This window comes from Clarias gariepinus, chromosome 4 (genome assembly GCF_024256425.1).
Source record: "Clarias gariepinus isolate MV-2021 ecotype Netherlands chromosome 4, CGAR_prim_01v2, whole genome shotgun sequence".
Lineage (NCBI taxonomy): Eukaryota > Metazoa > Chordata > Actinopteri > Siluriformes > Clariidae > Clarias > Clarias gariepinus.
The window spans coordinates 39,147,082-39,168,291 of NC_071103.1; the positions used below are offsets into that span (position 1 = coordinate 39,147,082).

The following is a 21,210-nucleotide window of genomic DNA, read 5'->3' on the forward strand; positions in this document are numbered from 1 at the left end:
GATGTTTTGCAAGCCTTTTTTGCCGTACTCCTCTCATTTCAGCAGTGACATCCTGTACATGCCTTGTAAGCTTCTTATAGATCTTGGCTTCAGCTGTCTGAAAAATCTGATCTTCTTCTAATTCTTTCACTTTATTCTAAAGGATTAAAAATTATGCACCTGAAAAATGTATAGTTTTTATTTCCATCTCAAATATATGTACAGCGTAACACACAGCATCCGATTCATTAATGTAATGTACTGTCTGGTTTGTTTAGACAGGATGGAGGCGTGGCTTAGTGGAACTTCACATCAGTCAAGTTTGTCGATGTGGAAACATTTGGACTTCCTGTTTCTTAAAAAGTGAACATAAGGAATCAACCCCTGATTTTCAAGCTGTTCGAGAGGACAAGACGTGGCAACCTGTATAGGTTGTAATTGATCAATTAGACCAGTGTTCTGCCGGATTTCTCACATGGCTCGGATACTCGGTTACACTCGGTTACAGTACAGTTACATTGCTCACATGGCAATGGAAACAACAACCTGATGTTTTGATCACGATTTATTGCTCCTAATATTAATTTGTTTTCCCCTGTTCTCTCTTTTCTTTATCTTTCCTTTGCCCCTACGCTCTCTTTCCTTTCTCCAGATAGATCTGGTAAGCCCTTTCTCTGTGTATGTGTGTGTGTGTATGTTTGATGTGTGTGTGTGTTTGTGTTAAAGATAAAGTGGGATAAATGTAAGTTCATAGATGAACGTTCAGCGCTCAGGTGCTTAGTGTTCGCTTAAGGCCAGCGGGATGATGACTGATCTCTCCTCCCTAGTGGGCTCATTAACACCAGAATAGAACAGGTACAACACACACACACACACACACACACACACACACACACACACACACACACACACAGCTGTCTCCAATCTACACGGTATGTCTTTGAAAAACAGCTGTGTGTGTGTGTATACAGTCCTTATCACGGCTCTTATGGGTGCGTGTGTGTGTGTGTGTGTGTGTGTACAGAGACAAGAGAGACTGTAAGCTGCAGAGAAAAGAAAGAAAACCATTAATAGATATCTGATAAAGTCCTAGCGATGATCTTCCACTGTAACTGTTCTCAATATTCCCCGAACATGTCCACATGTGCAGAAAATAAACCCCAGGTCCAACTCTCTGACGCGTCTCCACCTAATGCCCTGATATAAAAGTGCATCTATAAAGCTATAATTTGCATGCTGCTTCATACTTATCGACCTATTTTAACTTCAGTGACAATTTAGCATGGAGCAGAACTCCCTCAGTGCCAGCGAGTTTGTGCAAAACGCTTTTATGCTCGTTGTACCTCCAACCTGGAACGATCTTCACAAAGTACAGAAAGAAAAATCTGCCTTCTTTTATTTCTTTTAAAAGTAAACTTACAAAAAACATGTCTTATACTTTGGACTACTGTCAATACCTACACACACAAATGTATAACCCTGTTCTTGAGGGTATTGTAGGGTGTGTGTGTGTGTGTGTGTGTGGTATACTTTATGTTCTAATTTTGTATCTAATTAATGTATCTGCATACTTTATTGTGTGCGTAATGAAGCATGCATAATGCTGAAGCCTTTTTGAAAGCTAAAGATATATTGCTAATCTAAGATTTTTATGTCATTGAAAATGTATAAATAAAATATTAATGCAGATGCCACACAGTCAAACTGTTCCCAAGCAGATAAAGGCTGGTAGATTTACATACTGTGCGCTTCTGCCTTTTCTACTGTGTGGCCCAAAAGTCTGGATCCATAGACAAAGAAATGAAAATTAAGTCTTTTGACTTTTGCAGGACTCGTGTTAACACTGAATACAGAAAGGTTGAATGTTTCTTAATGTATCAGAACCGATTTTATTCCATCCAGCAATGATTTCCTCTTACAGTCCATCCATCCATCCATCCATCCATCCATCCATCATCTGCCCCAACTCAACGCTCAGTTCCGCCCAGTTTCTGAGCACTGTTTTAACAGCTACAGTAAATAAGACTAGGCTGCCATTGTTGGGTACTTGTGCAAGGACCTTAACTCTGTCTTCTCCTGGTATACTGTCTCCTGTGTTCTTTTGCTTGTTTTGAACCCATCTTGGGTCTGAACTAAAAGCAAAGATTTTAAAAAGATCATTCTTTTATTGATTATCTACAGTGCTTATCTTCTCTAGGGTCATTGGGGCCTGTAACCAATCCCGAGGAAAACTGGCCATTAGGTGGGAGGACACACTGGATGGGGTGCCAAGCCATTGACTTGACTCATTGTGTGAGTGTGAGTAATATGGCTCTATCACTCTCACTCACACACCCAATAATACAGTTTTTCTCGGTTGTTCTGGAGCATTTCTCAGATCAGAAAGTGAATTCTCAAAACTACTTGTTCAACCGCCATGTAATTTAGTCACTTGTGCACAGCACATGGACATTTCTCATTGCTTTGATCAAAATGAAAATGCTTTTGTACATTCATATAATTGATTGTGTATAATTCTCTTCTGTTTTCTACATTTCCACTTGTTTATGTCATGTTGTTTAATATATATTATACTCATTTCATCTAAATAATCTCAACCCCCATATCATTTCAGCATCAGTTCACTGCACAAGTCACTGAATGAAAAATAGTTAATTCAGTTGTCAAAATCTCCAAGGCCAGGCAAGCGGGGAGGAAATATCACTATGTGTGCTGCTATTTCAGGGCATGGTGTTCTGACTCATATTCCCCTTATAGGCCCATACAATACACAGCATCTCCTCACCTTCCTAGAGACCCTCTATAGGGCTCTCATCCCTGATAGGGGTCCATTTCAAGATGATTCGGCCAGATGTGATATACTTTTTTGGGATATTGTGAGTTTTCATCACTCAAACACCATCAGACAATGGTTTTTGACCCATAAAAGAATGTTGAGGAAATTCCTCCCACCATGTTCCCCATTCCTTAACCCAGTTGAGAAGTTTTACTCATCATGGAGATGGAAGGTCTATGATCGCCAGTCACATACACAGATGTCCCTTCTGGCTGCCATGGATGCTGCATGTGAGGATATCACCGTGGAAGCCCGCAGAGCCTGGATTAGACACTCAAGAAATTTTTTTCCACGTTGTATTGCAATGGATAATATTTAGACTGGGTCACCAGGTGGGATAGAGACAGACAACAGCATGCACAGTTTTGTCTAAAAGGTGTTTCCTATGTTTACCATTTGTAATTTTGTATTGTTATCTCATTGTGCTTTTGTGTCCTTATTTTTCTTATCACAATGGCATTATATGATGTTTATTGTAATTTTTTTTTTTTTCAGTCCACTAGTAAAAGTACAATAAAAAGTGTAAATCCTGTTCGGTCTTAATATTCCACAGTCTCACGGCATTTCATGCAATAGTCACGTAATTTGTGTAAACTTTGATTCGTGCACACCGATACAACTTTCGAGGGTTTTTATGCCAGACAACACGATTCTCTTTTCATGCCGGAGAACACGGTTTTACAGTTTTTCTCAGTTGCTTTGGTGCTTTTCTCAGATCAGAATAAAAAGTCTCAAAACCATTAGTGCAACTTCCACAACATTTAGTCATTTGTGCACAACATAGTAGCAATTTCTCCTTCCTCTGAACGAATTGCAATTGCCCGTGGACATGTACAGTATCAGTTGCTTTCATGCAATTCTCTGCCGTTTTATAACATTATCATTTGCTTATGTCATGTCAGTCAAAATAAACTATACTTTTGAACGCTCAACTCAACAAGTACAGTATGTTGTTGTGTGGGATAATGTCTGTTTTCACCACTCACATCTGGTGGGACAGTGTTTTGCAGAACATGACAGAATGCTGGTTAAATATCTCCCTCCCTACTCCCCTATTCCTTAATCCGATAAAGGAGTTTTTCTCTGCCTGGAGGTGGAAGGTTTATGACCGGCATTCACATCCTGCTAGCAGCCATGGATGCAGCATGTGACGACATCACAGCAGAGAGTCATGCAGAGGGTGGATTCGCCACTCCAGAAGATACTTTCCTCGCTACATTGCATCCATCCATCCATGATGATATCCAAGGGATGATATCTGTTGTGATGTACAGTAGATGCAAATACTGTATGTGGCCAGACAGACAGGAACGTCTGGATGTGCCAGAATGATTTACGTATGTTCAGTTACAATATGTACTGTTATATTGTTCACATTTGTGCACAGCTCTACCAAAAGGGTGTTTTTTATATGTTCATTCTACATAAGTGACTGTGGAGTATTTTTCTTTTGCACAATGTTGTAGAATTACAAACGGCCTACACAGTAAAAATGTGAAACATACGTACTGTATTCAGTGTCTTGTACTCACTTACTTCCCTAACTACAGGAATGTCTAACTTTACTGTAGATTTTACTGTAAATGGCTGTAGAAAAAGTGTATAGGGCTGTCTTGAGCATTTTTAGGTAGTGTCACCGAGTTCTGACCTTTTTTTGCATTGGAAAACACTGAGAGAATACTGTAAACTGTAATAATGAAAAACCATTTGACTATCTTGTTCATAAAGATGGTGTCAAGACTTCTCATTTTGATGACACTGGCAGTTTCATTGACATGAATATTTGCTTTTTGAGGAATGGATTATCGATTTTGAGCAAGTGACCTGCGTCTTCAGCTTATCCACTAGGTTTTGCAGTTTGCACTAATTGTTTTGAGAAATACACTAACTTCTGTGCAAATGTTAATAGTGATGTGAGAAAAGCACCAAAGCGACTGAGAAAAACTGTAAAAACAATTCACTTCCGGATAAATAAAACAGATTTAAATATAAGGATATATAATATAATATATGTAAGGAAATCCGCAATATAATCTAATATTGTAAAATATATTGATGAAACGTGCTGATGATATGGCTGTTACTGTATTTGATCAAACATAGTGAAAATCAAAAGACAATTACCGCAGCAGTGAATTGGTTTAAAAATCATACTGTCCGACACGGAAAATAAGTGCAATTTGTGTCAGTGGGCACGAATCAAATAGCTGAAATAACGTGAATATTGCACGTAATGCCGTGATACTGCGTTGGTAAATTTGTGCTGTTGAATTTCATAGATCCCATACAGAAGAAATTTAGGCTTTTGCATTGTCACTTAAACCAAAACATATTTTATATCAGAAAATCCTAAAACCATGCAATGTCATTTTGACAACATGACTAAACATTTTGACTTCACCGTATATAAACAATAGCAAAAAGACTTGTCATTCTGATGGTGACGACATTTTCATTGACACAAAAACTTACTTTTAAAGGAATACCTAAGGATGTTGAGTAAAGTACAAGCTTTTGCAAAAAATCCAATGTGCTGTGCTGTTTGTACTAATTGTTTTGAGAATGCACAGAATGCAAAAAAATGCTATTCTTCAGATACGAGGAATTATTCATCGAGGCGATTTTAGAGTCTGTTAGGGCCTTAGGCGAAATTATAAATAAAGCATTCATTAAAATGATCTTATAATTAATAAAAATTTGTCAGCTTTTCCCAACAGTGTTTGACTCATGGTACTTAGTTAGTAACCTAGTAACCAGTGCAAGGATCTATCTAATAATGGAAACTTTAATCACTTTTGTAAATAGATCTGGACAAGATCATCTGCCAAATGCCTAAATGTAAATGTAAGCAGTTACTGTGTATTCGCACACCATTTCACTACTTTGACCATGATCTGACAGGAATCTTTGAAAAGTTAGCAGTCTGTGAAATACATGCAATTCAATGACATTTTGTCCTTTTTCCTGACTGGTCTTTCGTCGGTGGTGTATACAGTGGTGTGGAAAACTATTTGCCCCCTTCCTGATTTCTTATTCTTTTGCATGTTTGTCACACAAAATGTTTCTGATCATCAAACACATTTAACTATTAGTCAAAGATAACACAAGTAAACACAAAATGCAGTTTTTAAATGATGGTTTTTATTATTTAGGGAGAAAAAAAATCCAAACCTACATGGCCCTGTGTGAAAAAGTAATTGCCCCCTGAACCTAATAACTGGTTGGGCCACCCTTAGCAGCAATAACTGCAATCAAGCGTTTGCGATAACTTGCAACAAGTCTTTTACAGAGCTCTGGAGGAATTTTGGCCCACTCATCTTTGCAGAATTGTTGTAATTCAGCTTTATTTGAGGGTTTTCTAGCATGAACCGCCTTTTTAAGGTCATGCCACAACATCTCAATAGGATTCAGGTCAGGACTTTGACTAGGCCACTCCAAAGTCTTCATTTTGTTTTTCTTCAGCCATTCAGAGGTGGATTTGCTGGTGTGTTTTGGGTCATTGTCCTGCTGCAGCACCCAAGATCGCTTCAGCTTGAGTTGACGAACAGATGGCCGGACATTCTCCTTCAGGATTTTTTGGTAGACAGTAGAATTCATGGTTCCATCTATCACAGCAAGCCTTCCAGGTCCTGAAGCAGCAAAACAACCCCAGACCATCACACTACCACCACCATATTTTACTGTTGGTATGATGTTCTTTTTCTGAAATGCTGTGTTACTTTTACGCCAGATGTAACGGGACACGCACCTTCCAAAAAGTTCAACTTTTGTCTCGTCGGTCCACAAGGTATTTTCCCAAAAGTCTTGGCAATCATTGAGATGTTTTTTTTGCAAAATTAAGACAAGCCTTAATGTTCTTTTTGCTTAAAAGTGGTTTGCGCCTTGGAAATCTGCCATGCAGGCCGTTTTTGCCCAGTCTATTTCTTATGGTCGTGAACACTGACCTTAATTGAGGCAAGTGAGGCCTGCAGTTCTTTAGATGTTGTCCTGGGGTCTTTTGTGGCCTCTCGGATGAGTTGTCTCTGCGCTCTTGGGGTAATTTTGGTCGGCTGACCACTCCTGGGAAGGTTCACCACTGTTCCATGTTTTTGCCATTTGTGGATAATGGCTCTGACTGTGGTTCGCTGGAGTCCCAAAGCTTTAGAAATGGCTTTATAACCTTTACCAGACTGATAGATCTCAATTACTTTTGTTCTCATTTGTTCCTGAATTTCTTTGGATCTTGGCATGATGTCTAGCTTTTGAGGTGCTTTTGGTCTACTTCTCTGTGTCAGGTAGCTCCTATTTAAGTGATTTCTTGATTGAAACAGGTGTGGCAGTAATCAGGCCTGGGGGTGACTACAGAAATTGAACTCAGGTGTGATAAACCACAGTAAAGTTATTTTTTAACAAGGGGGGCAATCACTTTATCACACAGGGCCATGTAGATTTGGAGTTTTTTTTTCTCCCTTAATAACATAAACCTTCATTTAAAAACTGCATTTTGTGTTCAATTATGTTATCTTTGACTAATAGTTAACGGTATTTGATGAGCAGAAACATTTAAGTGTGACAAACATGCAAAAGAATAAGAAATCAGGAAGGGGGCAAATAGTTTTTCACACCACTGTATATGGTGGTTTATGGCCTTGGCATGGCCAATCCAAGTGCACACTGTAGGCCATTCCTTCTGACGGGGAGGCAGACTGGAGATGGCTGAGTTGGTGGGATCAGACATTTGGGGCAATTGATTGGCCAGATACTGGGAGACTTGCTTTACAGGTGGTTTGAAAATAGGAGGGTGTGAGCAGCTACTAGGAGAGGGAGGATGAGAAGTGGAGGTAGCGAACAGTTGCGCACTCATTATGGCTTTTAACTGTAAGTCTCGCGTCTTCATGCACTCCACCATAGAATGGCCTACGCTGTTTAACTGCTCCTCACACTGCTGTTTCACTGTCTGACACAGTTGCTGCATCTCCACCTAGGCATTCTCTGGTTTATGTTTGTATGTTAATACCCCTGTGTTGTGGATGCGTTGCAGCTCAACCACCCGATCTGGCAGCTTATCCATTTGCCGGGTGAGTTTGTCTTCTAGCGCCTGCAGAGCCACATCTATCTGACCGAGACGCGCTGCTATCTCAATGGAAATGAGGCTTTGGCCGTCTTCAGCGTTGACGGCAGAAGGAGGTGGAGACAGCTCTTCATCAGTGAGCGGTTGCTCTACCCCATCGTCACCTTGTGGGCCCTCGTCTTGAATGGGCTCACGATGCGTCATGAAAGGGCCTGCTGTGAAGTTGTGAGCTACCAACCCTTCCTCAGCTCGTGCATCAGACTCGGCCATTACTTGCCCCAATTTACCTTTAATAAACAGGGTAATTAACCAAATCCCTGAGTGATTGTTTTGCGAAGAGTAAAATGGTATAAGAAAACGCTGGCTAGGTAACAGCTAACAGCAACAATAACAATACATGAATGTAAAATACACACGATATATAACAACTAACTCTGACGATATATAACTATATAACTCTGATGGCCCCATGTTGGGCGCAACTGTAACAAACTCGCTACTATTTATATTAAAACAATATCTAGCCGCTAACAGAATTCAGGAGTGAGTAAGGACCACCAGAGAAACGGTTACAAAGTGTGTAAACAAATAATATTGTGCTGTACATAATAACATTCCTACGCCGGCCACTCATGCCACATTCATCCAATCAATGCTATTTTCTGCACATAGAGTCTTTTCCTTTTTAGTCCATATATACAAAAATAAAACCCAAAGAACGTGGTGCTCCATGCCCGACATCCCCCGCGGGCGGCGTCTCTTTAAGGGCAGCACTGGGGCAGCCGAAGACTCGGTCCCGCGTGCACACTGCCGCTGACGTGTTCAGTCCCGAGGAACAGCCGACACACACCAGCTCCCGGGAAACACACGACCATAAACGGACAAAACAAAACACAGAGCGAAAAGCTAAAAGCTAAAGGTAATGCTACCGCAAAAAAGCACTACATATTATGTAAACCCGAGTGCGGGATATTGTTATCCCTAACGCATGAGGGTTTTTTTTGTTTCTCTTTTCTTTTCTTTTAGTATTGTGTTTTGTTTTGTCCGTTTATCGTCGTGTGTTTCCTGGGAGCTGGTGTGTGTTGGCTGTTCCTCGGGACTAAACATGTCAGCGGCAGTGTGCACGCATGCACCGTTTCTCTGGTGGTCCTTACTCACTCCTGAATTCTGTTAGCGGCTAGCTATTGTTTTAATATATAAATAGTAGCGAGTTTGTTACAGCACCAATGTTGATACAGCACATCTAGCTATTAGTGCACACCATAATGTATAATATGTACTATATAAGGAAGAAAATATTTGCTGTGGTGCTGTTCCTAAAAAGCAATCAATAACTGTGTAGTTTAAATAAAAGAGTTACTTTTCAGAATTGACTTTTTATGGAAAGCTTTGAGCTACATGGTGAGAGTCCTGCTTTGATCCAGTATGAATCCGGATGTCTCTTCATATTTGTATTTTTTTTATTTGACCTCATCAGATCCATCGTTCAGAGAAACCCCATCTGTTGGAGCTTTTCCTCAACTTCATGGGGTGTAAAAAGCTTCCAGAATGTCTGGCGTGATGACTGATGACTGCTCCCTCAGTGGGAGTGTGTGTGTGTGTGTGTGTGTGTTGGGCGCTGGAGGCGATGTGAGCTTGATTAGCAGCTATGTGTTTGTTTACACCAGCAGGTGGAGAGCAGAACAGTGGGAGGCCAAGGTGGTGGTATATTCAGTTGAAAATGTGTGTGTGTGTGTGTGTGTGTGTGTGTGTGTGTGTGTGTGTGTGTGTGTAAATGTGTTCTGGGGTTACACATCATGTCTGACAGATTTCCTTACAAAGCCGTAGGTTTTGGCAGCAAGTGCACCCTGGAGACAACATCCCTGATGAAGAAGCTGTTAGCTGAAGAGCTTTTAAAATGAAATTGAAGACAAAGTGTGTCTGAAGGGCATAAGTAGAAATGGAGACACAATTGAGGGCACCTCTTCAGGACATGAATTACATTTGGACTAAATATTTTACAATATGCAATAAAGTAGGCTATATATAAATAAATAACTATATTTTTGTTATATTCTCTATGCGTATGGGAACTTACTAGGCAAGAGCAATTGAAGCTTACTAACCTAGAACGGGGATGGCACTTTGGTTAAGTGATTAGCACTGTGGACTCTGCCCAATGGTTAAGGGTTCTATCCTTCCCCTGGATCTGTGTGTGTGTGGAGTTTGCATGTTCTTTTCTTGCGTGGTGAGTTTACCATGGGTTCTCCCTTTTTTTTTTCACAGTCCAAAGACATATGAATTAGGCTAACTGGCATTCCCAGATTACATGTATTGTGTGAATGAGTGTGTAGATGCATACAAGCAGGGGAGTTGAGGAGTTAAGGAGTTGGAGTAGTGATCAGAATGTCCCAAGTTTAAGCCGCCGCACCACCAAGATGCCACTGTGGGGCGACGAAATGTCTCCCTAGATAAGATAGTCTGTCAAATGTTGTATATGTTAAAGTTTGCATGTTTTCCTTGTGATTAATTGGTACCCTTTCCAGGGTCTACCCTGTATTGTGCCAAAAGTATCCAGTGATATGATTCTGGATCCTTCTGCAACCCAGTCCAGAATAAGTGGTATACAAAATAAATGAATAAATATCATATAAGTCTTGATGGAGCATGGATCTTAAAGAGCTCTTTAAAGGAACTCAGGAGATACCCAGTGATTTTGAAGCATGAGGGACCACAAAGGAGAACAGCAATCACTGTTAACCAGATCCGAATCCAAACCATAAAAGAAACAAATAAATGAAAGCCTAGAATTGTTACTTATGAGAGTAAACATCTGGGTTATTTAAGGTGTGCATCATTCAGGTGAAATTGACTAACACCAAATTAAACAAAGACGCTTCTACTGTTTGTGGTTAATGGGAATTTGGTCTGGAATTGCAAGTGTCATGCCATTTACCATGCCATGTATAGTGCAAAAGATAATTAATGTAAGACCATTTCAGAAGAAAAAAAGGCAAGCATTATCATAGATGAAAGGGCAGTAACATAGAAGGAAACTTAGCAGCGGGTGCATTTAGGAAGCCCTACTGTCAAGAGGAGCTTGACGGTACACTTCATGTGCACATTTGAAGGGATCTGTTGTAGTGAGACGTTGATAGAGAAGGCATATGGAAAATAATTAGGAAAAAAAGAAAGGATAGAAAGGAAAATAAGGGAACTACTTGCCATGGCCTCAAATGAGAAGAGCATTGGAATGGTACTTTAGATTAGAACTTGAGGATAGGTACAATTGAAGGGCACTACATGAAATAGAAATAAAAAGGTGGTCATACGCACTGAAGGAATTACAAAGGAAGGCTCCTTTTGAACTTGAACTTCGAATGTGCCGTAGAATCAACTACGAGTGTATGTAATCCTGAGTGTTGCATTGTCATAGTGGATTTTAGGAAATAGACTTCATGGGGGATGTAGATATGTTAAAGTTTACCATAAAAGATACTTGCAGTAGGACCATCTGAAAGGAATGTAAGGAAGGTGCTAAGAAAGAGCAATATTGTAAAAAGAGAACTCAGAAGCAGATGGATTTATGGACTTAAGAAAGGAAATTTCTGTAAATAGGAAAAAAAATAAAGGAGGTTTGAGGAGGAGTTCATCTGAAGACTTCTCTTCAAGGAATGACAAAGGCTCTTAATTTAGAAGGAACCATAGAAGATGGTGCATTTGGGGATTACCAAGAGAGAGAGAGAAAGAGAGCGAGAGAGAAAGAGAGTTCCCTTTTAAAAGCTACACTCGATGCTGCATGAAAAACGCTTTTGGGAACACTCTTTGCACGACCGATTATTAAAGAATGTGTGTCAAACACGCCAAAGCTTATTTAACCCCAGTCAGGTGACGTCATTTGATTAGGTGCACCTGGAGGTTATAAATAGGCGTGAACCGAAAACATTCTCAGGTCTTTTTGTCTTCAAGGACCGTATTGTGTGTACATGTGTGCAAAAATCTGTGTTAAATACTGCGCGGCAGTTAAAAAAAAAGAAACAGAAGGCGAAAGTAAAAGAAAATATTACTTACAGTGGCGGAGTTAAAAAGGAGATGTTTGCCTCCATGTGAGAGACTTCTCGCTGATGATGATCACCATGCTTTCTGCTTTGAATGTTTGGAGGAAGAGCACGCTATCCTCGGACTCAACCAGGGTGCTTCGCGCCTGGCTTGCGTTCTTTAAAGGGAAATCGCGAGCTGCACCTCCTTTCTGGGGATCGTGTGTCGATCTGGCGGGGCCGCGTGAGACAGATTCGCCCCCTTTTCTCTCGCGGGATCGTGAGGCTTTTGCGTTGACTTCTCAAGCGCGCCTTGGTCTTCTGATCAGGTGGAAGAGATCTGTTCTTTTGCTTCTGCTGAGATAAAAAAAAAAAAAACGCCTAAACTACACTGTAAAAATTTTTTTTATAGTAGTTTTCCTTTTTTTAAAAATACATACAAATCTCTGTAAAATCACAGACATTATATGTAAATTACCAAGTCGACTGTTTTTTAAAGTATTATTTCAATAATGAAATAAAACTTTTTTTTCACATTTTTTAACAGTAAAAATACCATATTATTTTTACTGTGTTTTTTCTGTTTTTGTAAATTAGGTACAACTTTATGTAAAATTACAATAATAAATTGTAATTAAATACAAATTTATATTAGATAAAGGTTACAATTTATAAAGTTAGATAAAGGTTAATGTCCATGCTAAAAATTTAATGTTTTTCTTCGTAATTTTGAGGTAAATCATATTAGTTTTATAATACTTTGACATTTAAGTTCTACAGTAGATGCAAGTTTTTCATGACTTTTTAAAAGATTATCCTTACATTATCACTTACATGTTTTGTAAGTAATTGTTTTGATGGCATTTGTTCTGAAATATCACCGTGGCAATCTAGCCATCAGCTTTCTTAATGCATGCCTGAATATTCTGACACAAGGATAATGTATTTGCTGTGTAGCTGTTTTAAAGCTTTAAGTTAAATTTTGATATTTTGCTTGTATAAGGGTGTTATTTTTGTACCAAAAACGTTATCGAAAACTTCACGAGTGTCACAGCCAATCAGAAGCTGGACACAGGAACATTTTAATCTTGTTTCTGATTGGCTGATCAGCAGCTGGAGGCAGATATATTCTAATTACCGCTTTATTACTGGCGCATTTAAATGAGCACGCGAGTGAGGGCGAAATACGCCTACGTTTATTGCTCATGTATCAGACACAGACGTAACGTGATATCACCCAGCCAATGGGAAGCAGGCGTCCTTCAAATGTTTAGAGCGCGTAGAGGTGGTCTGACTCTGCAGCCGGTAAACGGTTTCTGTGTAAATTCAAAGAAGTGAAGACACGCTGCTGAGCTACAGGTAAGAAGAAAAGCAGTTTCTGAGGGACAGAGGAGAAGACTCTGAAATGTTACATCATGTTTCAGTGGGAGAAAAAATACCTGCAAGCTCAAGAAACAATGACAGTAAGAAATTTTTTCATTGTTATTTTAATTCTTGGACAACAGGGTTAATGATTTAAAGGTTAAAGTTGTTCTTTTAAATCTAAGATCTTAATGTGTTATTTTATTCTCTCTTCCAATCCACCCTAATGCACCAAGGATCCAGTTGTTTACTGCCTGTTTGGAAGAGGATATTTCCTGGATACACTGGACCGTCCTTTTTGCCATCTTGGGATGTTTTAGATTTGCTTACTTGCACTAAGGCATTAGGATTCTGAACTAAAAGTTAAAGTTATTGATACACATACATTATATAAGAACTATAGAGTAAAAAAGGGACCACATTATACTTTATTTGTAATAAAGTTTCCAATCCAACTTTAATTAGAATATTGGGAATCTTGTTTGTGGTTTGTTTGATTGTTCATTTCTTCATAGGTTTTTAGTCAAGGATATTTCACAGCAATGTTTAGGTTTGAAAGAGAGAATGTTCCACTGTTATAACATGATAGTCTAAATATTTAAATTTGTTTTTCATTTTAGGATTTTACTGTAATGCTATAAAACTGAACTTTTTATTGTATTTTGCATCATACCTGTACTATACTATGTCACAGTTCTACAGGCTATTTTACAAATATTGTAATCTTGAGTTTGTGTTAACATTTTATTAAACATGTGTGTTCATAGAAATTTATGAAAAAAATTGCTAAATATCAGGGTTTTTGTGTTATTGCTTTATTTGAAGGTGTTTGATCTTCAATTTAGGAAAAATCTGTAAATAACAGTGTTTCCCTGCTAAATGTCTAATGCTTTTGCTTTATTGGAGGTGTTTGATTGTAATAATTTTTGAAAAAAAAGTACAATAAATGTCACGCTCTCAGCGCTTTGCGCTGATCAAAAACCGCGTTGTTCATTTGACATTTTCTTTCCCACGCTGCCAGGCTCTTATCACATAGTCATGTTTTCCCACACTTTCATACCTCCAGACGCCTACAGCTCAGAACATAAGCCCAAAGCCCCCGCGAGAGCCATGCCTACCAGCCCCTTCCACCTACGGAGAAGAACCGGGAACCTGTAGATCGTTCTTATCCCAGTGTTTGCAGATCTTTGAACTGCAAGCCTCCACCTTCTTTTTAGAAAGGTCCCCGGTGGCCTACGTGATCACGCTTCTCACTGGGAGAGCCCGGGAGTGGAGTATGGCCCTCTGGGGCGCTCGCGACCCATGCTGCGAGAGCTTCGAGAACTTTTCGGGGGAGATGAGGAGGGTCTTTGACCGCTCTCATGTCGGCAGGGAGGTTGGGGCCAGACTACTGCGCCTTCGCCAATGACTACGATTAAGTTTCGGACACTAGCCACCTGGAGTGGATGGAACGACAGAGCCCTAGCAGAAGTTTTCCAGGGAGGGTTGTCAGAGGCACTTAAGGACGAGCTACTCGCCTGCAAACTTCCCTCTGACCTCCACGAACTTATGGATCTCGCGAGGAGGATTGACTCACGTCTTCATTCTAGACGCTCTACCTGGAGGTTACCCCCAGCTAGGAGATCACCTCCTCCCAGAGCACCTTGCCCATCTCAGAGCAATTAGGAGGAGCCCATGCAGCTGGGCAGAACCCGCATCTCTGAACAGGAGAGACGCCGCCCCCGCCTGGAAGGAGCCTGTTTCTACTGCGGTAGTTCCGATCACATACTAAGGAACTGCCTGGTAAAAGGAAACGCCCTCCTGACAGATTTCCAGAACATCGCCCCTGCTGTCCATAATGCTAATTGTGAATGGCCAAGCCCACTCCATTCAGGCTCTCGTGGACTCCGGCTCCAACCGGAACCTGATCATCGCCGCTACTGTCAGGGCTCTCAGGATTCCCTGCACAACTCTGAGCACTCCACTGGCAGTCCAGGCCTTAGATCGGCGCTCCCTCCCGTCCATCACGCACAGAACGCTTCCGCTCACTCTAAGGTCGTCAGGAAATTATTATTAGGATCTGTCTCTTTTTGATAAAGAAAGCTCATGCCGCCCTGGTTCTGGGCCTCCCCTGGTTAACTTCCCATGGCCCCCAGATAGACTGGACCAAGTTGGTCATTACGGGTTGGAGCCCCTCCTGTGCCACATTATGCCTTCGCTCCGCGCATTATGCACTCCTCACCCCAGCCAAGCCTAAGGAGACTCTGGATATCTCCAATGTCCCCACTTAGTATCATGATCTCAAGCAGGTCTTCAGCAAGACCCGGGCCATGCCGCTTCCACCACATCGACCGTATGACTGCCCTATCGACCTGCTCCCACGATCGTCTCCTCCTAAGGGTTGCTTATACTCCCTAACCCACCAAGAGAGAGGTGTCATGAACACATACATTACAGAAGCCCTCGCCGCTGAAATCATCCGCCTGTCCTCCTCCCCTGTGGGGGCAGGATTTTTCTTTGTGAAGAAAAAAGACGGGTCCCTACGCCCCTGTATCGATTATAGGGGTCTCAATAAGATCACTGTAAAGAACCGTTACCCACTTCCACTCATGACCACTGCAACAAATGGAAGACAGCCTTTAACACCCCCACGGGACATTACGAGTATTTGGCCATTCCCTTCGGCCTGACCAACGCCCCCGCCATCTTCCAATCCCTCGTTAACAAAGTCCTGCGCAACTTTCTCAACTCTTTTGTGTTTGTCTACTTAGACGACATCTTAATTTTCTCCCAAGGCCTGGAGGAACACCAGCGTCATGTTCGTCAGGTTCTACAAAGACTCTTGGTGAACAACCTCTACGTCAAGGCAGAGAAGTGTGAGTTCCACACACCCTCCACCACCTTCTTGGGCTTTGTTATTTCCCTTTCCAGGATCGAGATGGAACCAGCCAAGGTCCAAGTGGCCCACTCCGACCTCACGACTAGACCTACAATGGTTTCTGGGCTCCGCCACTTAATTCTGGGTTACAGCTCTATCGCCACCCCACTCACCTCCCTGACCTCCACGAAACGTTCAACTGATTGGGAAGCTGAGCCTGTTGGGCCTGAACACCTCCCTCTACAACATGATCCTGGACTTTTTGACCGGAAAGCCTCAGTCAGTACGAATCGGGAACTGCACCTCCAGCACCACCACACTGAGCACTGGGCCCCTCAAGGCTGTGTACTCAGTCCTCTGCTGTTCACACTGCTGACTCACGTCTGTGTAGCGACACACAGTTAAAATCAGATCATCAAGTTTGCTGATGACACGACCATGGTGGGTCTCATTAGCAAAGGAAGTGCAGAGGCTAATGGACTGGTGTAAAGACACCAACCTGTCTCTGAATGTTGAAAAGACAATGGAGATGGTTGTTGACTTTAGGAGGACACGAAGTTACTATTCTCCGCTGAGCATCAATAGCTCCTCTGTGGAGATCGTTGAAAGCACCAAATTCCTGGGTGTCCACCTGGAGAAGGACCTCAGCTGGACCCTCAACATCAGCTCCCTACACAAGAAAGGCCAAGCCCTCTTCTTTCTGAGAAGACTGAGAAAGGCCCAGCTTCCACCACCGATCCTGACCACCTTCTAAAGAGGAACTATTGAAAGCATCTAGAGCAGCTGCATCACTGTCTGGTTTGGAAATTGTGCCATATCAGACCGGAAGACCCTACAGCGGATAGTGAGGACAGCAGAGAAGATCATCTGGGTCTCTCTTCCCTCTATTGAAGACATCTACACCACATGCTGCATCCGCAAAGCCACCAACATTGTGGCTGATCAGACACACCCCTCTCACACACACTTCACACTCCTGCCATCTGGAAAAAGGTACCGAAGAATTCAGGCACACACATCTACACTGTGCAACAGTTTTTTCCACAAGCCATCCGCCTTCTCAACAAAAAGGGACTGGACTGATAAACACACACACACACACACAAACATAATTACTTAGCCTAACTGAACTACCTCAAAACATTGAGACTGGACTGACTAATCAACACAAGCGCAAACACACTGACCTACACTTCCAAACTATCATACACACCAATCTGTAAATGCTCTTTTGCAAAATAATCTTTACTGGATTACCTTTGCACTAACTTCTTAAATTCTTGCTGCTTTGTTAAAGAACATTTACTGGTTCTCCACTACGTCAACTCATCACCTCAACACCACAGAGTATTATGTTATGTCACTTTGTTGCTCTTGTTTGCACATTTGCACATGCACTTGTTAATTTATGTTGTTAATTTATGTTGTCAGGTCAATCTGTCTCGTCTCCGCTAGCCAGCTAACTAGGCGTCTTAGTTAGCTAGTTGAGTTTTTTCTGTTTATTTATGTTGTAAATTTATGTTGCATGTAGCACCTCGGTCCTAAAGGAATGTTGTTTCGTTTCACTGTTTACTATATATGGTTGAAGTGACAATAAAGCCTACTTGAACTTGAACTAGACAAACAATGTCACATTGGGTGAGGGATGCTACAGTATTGCCCTAGCCTACGAGGTGCGTGGTCACACTTCACCTCTAGGAGTTAGGACCCATTCAACTAGGGGGCTTGCATCTTCAGTGGCTTTGGCAAGAGGTGTCCTCTTGCAGCAAGTGTGTAATGCGGTAAGTTGGTCCTCTCTGCACACATTTGTCATATTTTACAGTCTGGATGTCCATGCTACTCCGTGCTCACGGGTTCTCTAGTCAGCATCCCAGAGACAGTTCTAGACCTCTTTGGTAATTGTGCACACACGCTACACAACCCTGGGGGTCCAAACACTTTTCAGTGATGTGGTGTTGGTATTCTCATTCCCAATAGGTTTTTCACACAGCATCCAGTGTAGCTTTTGAAAGGAAACGTCTCAGGTTACTTGACTGTAACCCCGGTTCCTGAAAAAGCGGGAACGAGAATCTGCGCTCCAATGTTGCACTGTATGCATGACTGGACGTCCTTTCAGACCGTTTCCGGTTTATACCTATTTATAACCTCCAGATGCACCTTATCAAATGATGTCACCTGACCGAGGTAATATAAGCCAAACTTTGGCATGTTTGACACACACGCTTTAAGAACCGGTTGCACAAAGAGCGTTCCCAATAGCGTTTTTCATGCAGCATTATTCCTGCTTTTTCAGGGACCAGGGTTACAGTCAAGTAACACGAGAAAAACTTTATTATTATAGAAACTAGTATGTCCAGGAACTTAAGGAAGTGCAGCTTTAGAGGGGTGGAGTACTAAATGAGATGAGAGCTTGAAGTAGAAGAGCACTGGAATGGGAATTCTGTAGAAAGGAACTTGAGGAAAGGGATGTTTTCCTGAAAAGTAAAAAGAACCTGGCACATTTGAAGCGAGTGTGCTTCTACTGTATTAAGGAATTACAAAGGGGAATGTAGGGATAGCCCACAGTGGGTTCCTTATGAAGGACACTATCAAACAAGGAAATTCACATTTGAATGGCACATTTGGAGGAAAGTGTGCAATAAGGGAGGGTTACTGCATCAAAAATGTTTGATGTATATTGAAACATATATACAGTATACACATGCACAAATGGCAACAAAGATGGAACCATTTAAAAAGAATTGTCATTTCATGGTATGTGTGTGTGCGCATCTTTTGAGTTCTTGTGTGCTTTTGTACATGACGAGCAGCAGATCTCTAAGCCACTTTCTGTTAATTACACAGGGAGTGGTGTAATTAAAACTTTCTCGGCTCTCATGTAGAGCTAGCTAAAAGCTTTAGGAGAGCAACCCCCCTTTCCACCCCCACCCCCTGAGTGTGTGTTCTTGTGCGTGATTTTGGCTGCTATCCTTCATTTGCATCACATTTTCTTCACCTGCCTTCTTACTGCACCCAAGACACTGTGGCATGAAACACTTTCCCATGGAACTGCATCTTTATGGAGACCAGGTTTGGTTTCTTATAAACCTATATCATGGGGACTCAAAAATGTTTTAGAAGTGAAAAAAAAGGGTTTTATGAATATTCAGCATTTGTATTCAAATCATAGGAGTTTCCGCCTTTATTTCGTAATTTTTTCAGATTTACCCTCATGGAGACTTAATTCATTCCGGTCCTCATAAATGAGTCCCCATTCTATATTCATAGCATCCTGAAGACATTCTGCAAATATCACCTAAGGGCTTTTTTTCTCCCTAACACAGAGTGTTTAGTTCATTGTGTGTTCTTTCCCTCAGTGTGAGAGTCATACTGGTTTTGGTGCTTCCTTAAATATAAAAGAATTTCAACTTTAAATCGAATTGACTGCATTAAATGCATAAAACATGCCATGTGCTCTGGGAAACAGCTTCTGAGCTAAGCCATGTTCTGGACAATTGCAATAACAAATAAGTAAGAATATAGGCTAGAATTGATTTATGGATTTTATCTACTAATTAAATGACCTCCAAAGTTTTTGGGAAAAAATAAGATCCCTACCATTCAAAAAATTATTCATTCAAAGGTTTGTGTATGTCATGCCTATTTTGGCACAGAGAACAAAACACATTGGATCTGACACCATAGCAGAATAAATTTCCTGTTATTCTGTTATTGTTTGTTAAGATGTCCCATGTGTACTTGTTGTTATCTCTGGGAAGAAAACAAACAAAGAAAACAACAAAGGAGATTTGAAATTATTGGAACTGGGTTAAGAATCTTTATTATCAACACATTATCAAAAACTGGAAAGATAGTGCTGAACCGTCAACTTTTTTTTAAAGAAATGATTAAAAAAACATTATGAATGGAGATCACTTGAATGCTTGGTGAATTTGCATGGTAAAGCAACAGTAAAAACCAGAGCTATGTTTTGTAATGAAAGTAAGAACATTTCCATTCACAGGAACTCACCGGATTTAGACTAAACAGCTGTGTGTCCATAAGAAAACCACTTGTTATTGTACCACTTGTTGATCTGAAATAAAGGGCTCAGTTTGTTAGGGAGCATAAGACTGGACATCATTAGCAATGGATGAGTCCAGACTGAGCCTATTCCAGAGTGATGGGCGTGTCAGGGTAAAAAGGGAAGTGCATGAAGCGATGCACCCATCATGCATGGTGTCCACTGTACAAGCCTTTGAAGACAGTGTTATGATCTGGGGTTGCTTCAGTCGCTCAGGTCGAGACTCAGCAACGTTATGTGGCAATAAAATGAAGTCATCTGACGACCTGAATGTACTGTACATAATCACCAGGTTATCACATCTAAGGAGGTTTTTCTTCCCTGATGGCACGCGCCATATTCCAGGACTTGCACTCCCATTTGTCCCAACCCCATTAACATAACAGTGTGTACACATCATTTCACTTTGTATGACTATAATTTGATGCTTCTTCATACTGTAGGTCTGTAAGAGTGGGATCATTTCTGTGATAACGTCACAGTTTATAAAACAGCACTAAAGTACTACCACACACTAGTTTAGGACAGATTCATAAAGTGTTACAGACTCTGACTTCAGAGAGGACTATGGACTTCTTTTTATTGCCATATTTCTGAATGAAATGAATTTTGAGGACATTTTCAGCTCTACATGCCCCGTGGACATTCTTTTCTCTTTTGTGTTTATTTAATTACGTGCAGTTTGAATTGTAACCAAACCAAATAGCAAAGAACCAAAATAATCAATTTCACTCTCATTCAGACTCGACAAATGGACTGAAAGGCATGAAAGCGAAGTGAGACAAAGGGACAGTGATGTGTCTAGACCGTTTTTAGAGGATGAGCAGAAGGAGTTTCAAGATGGCCTTGTAGGTAAATGCGGATTAGTCATGCAACACCTACATAAGGTCTTAATACTATTTAAAAGCATTACATAAACTGATCATTAGCAGCAGACACACTTTTATAGTAATAATAATAATAATAATAATAATACATGAAAACATAATCAGGAATGAGACAACTCATTTAAAAACATTAACTGGCATACATTTGTATTTATTGTTA

At 40.9% G+C, this 21,210-nt stretch overlaps 1 long non-coding RNA gene across 1 annotated transcript; it reads left to right on the top strand.

Moving 5' to 3' along the window:
• Nucleotides 1-653: 653 nt before the first annotated feature.
• On the top strand, nt 654-3,094 carry LOC128520041 (uncharacterized). Its single transcript, XR_008357905.1, has 3 exons — nt 654-834; nt 2,177-2,277; nt 2,956-3,094. It is a non-coding gene; the product is annotated as an uncharacterized LOC128520041 (long non-coding RNA).
• Nucleotides 3,095-21,210: the final 18,116 nt, after the last annotated feature.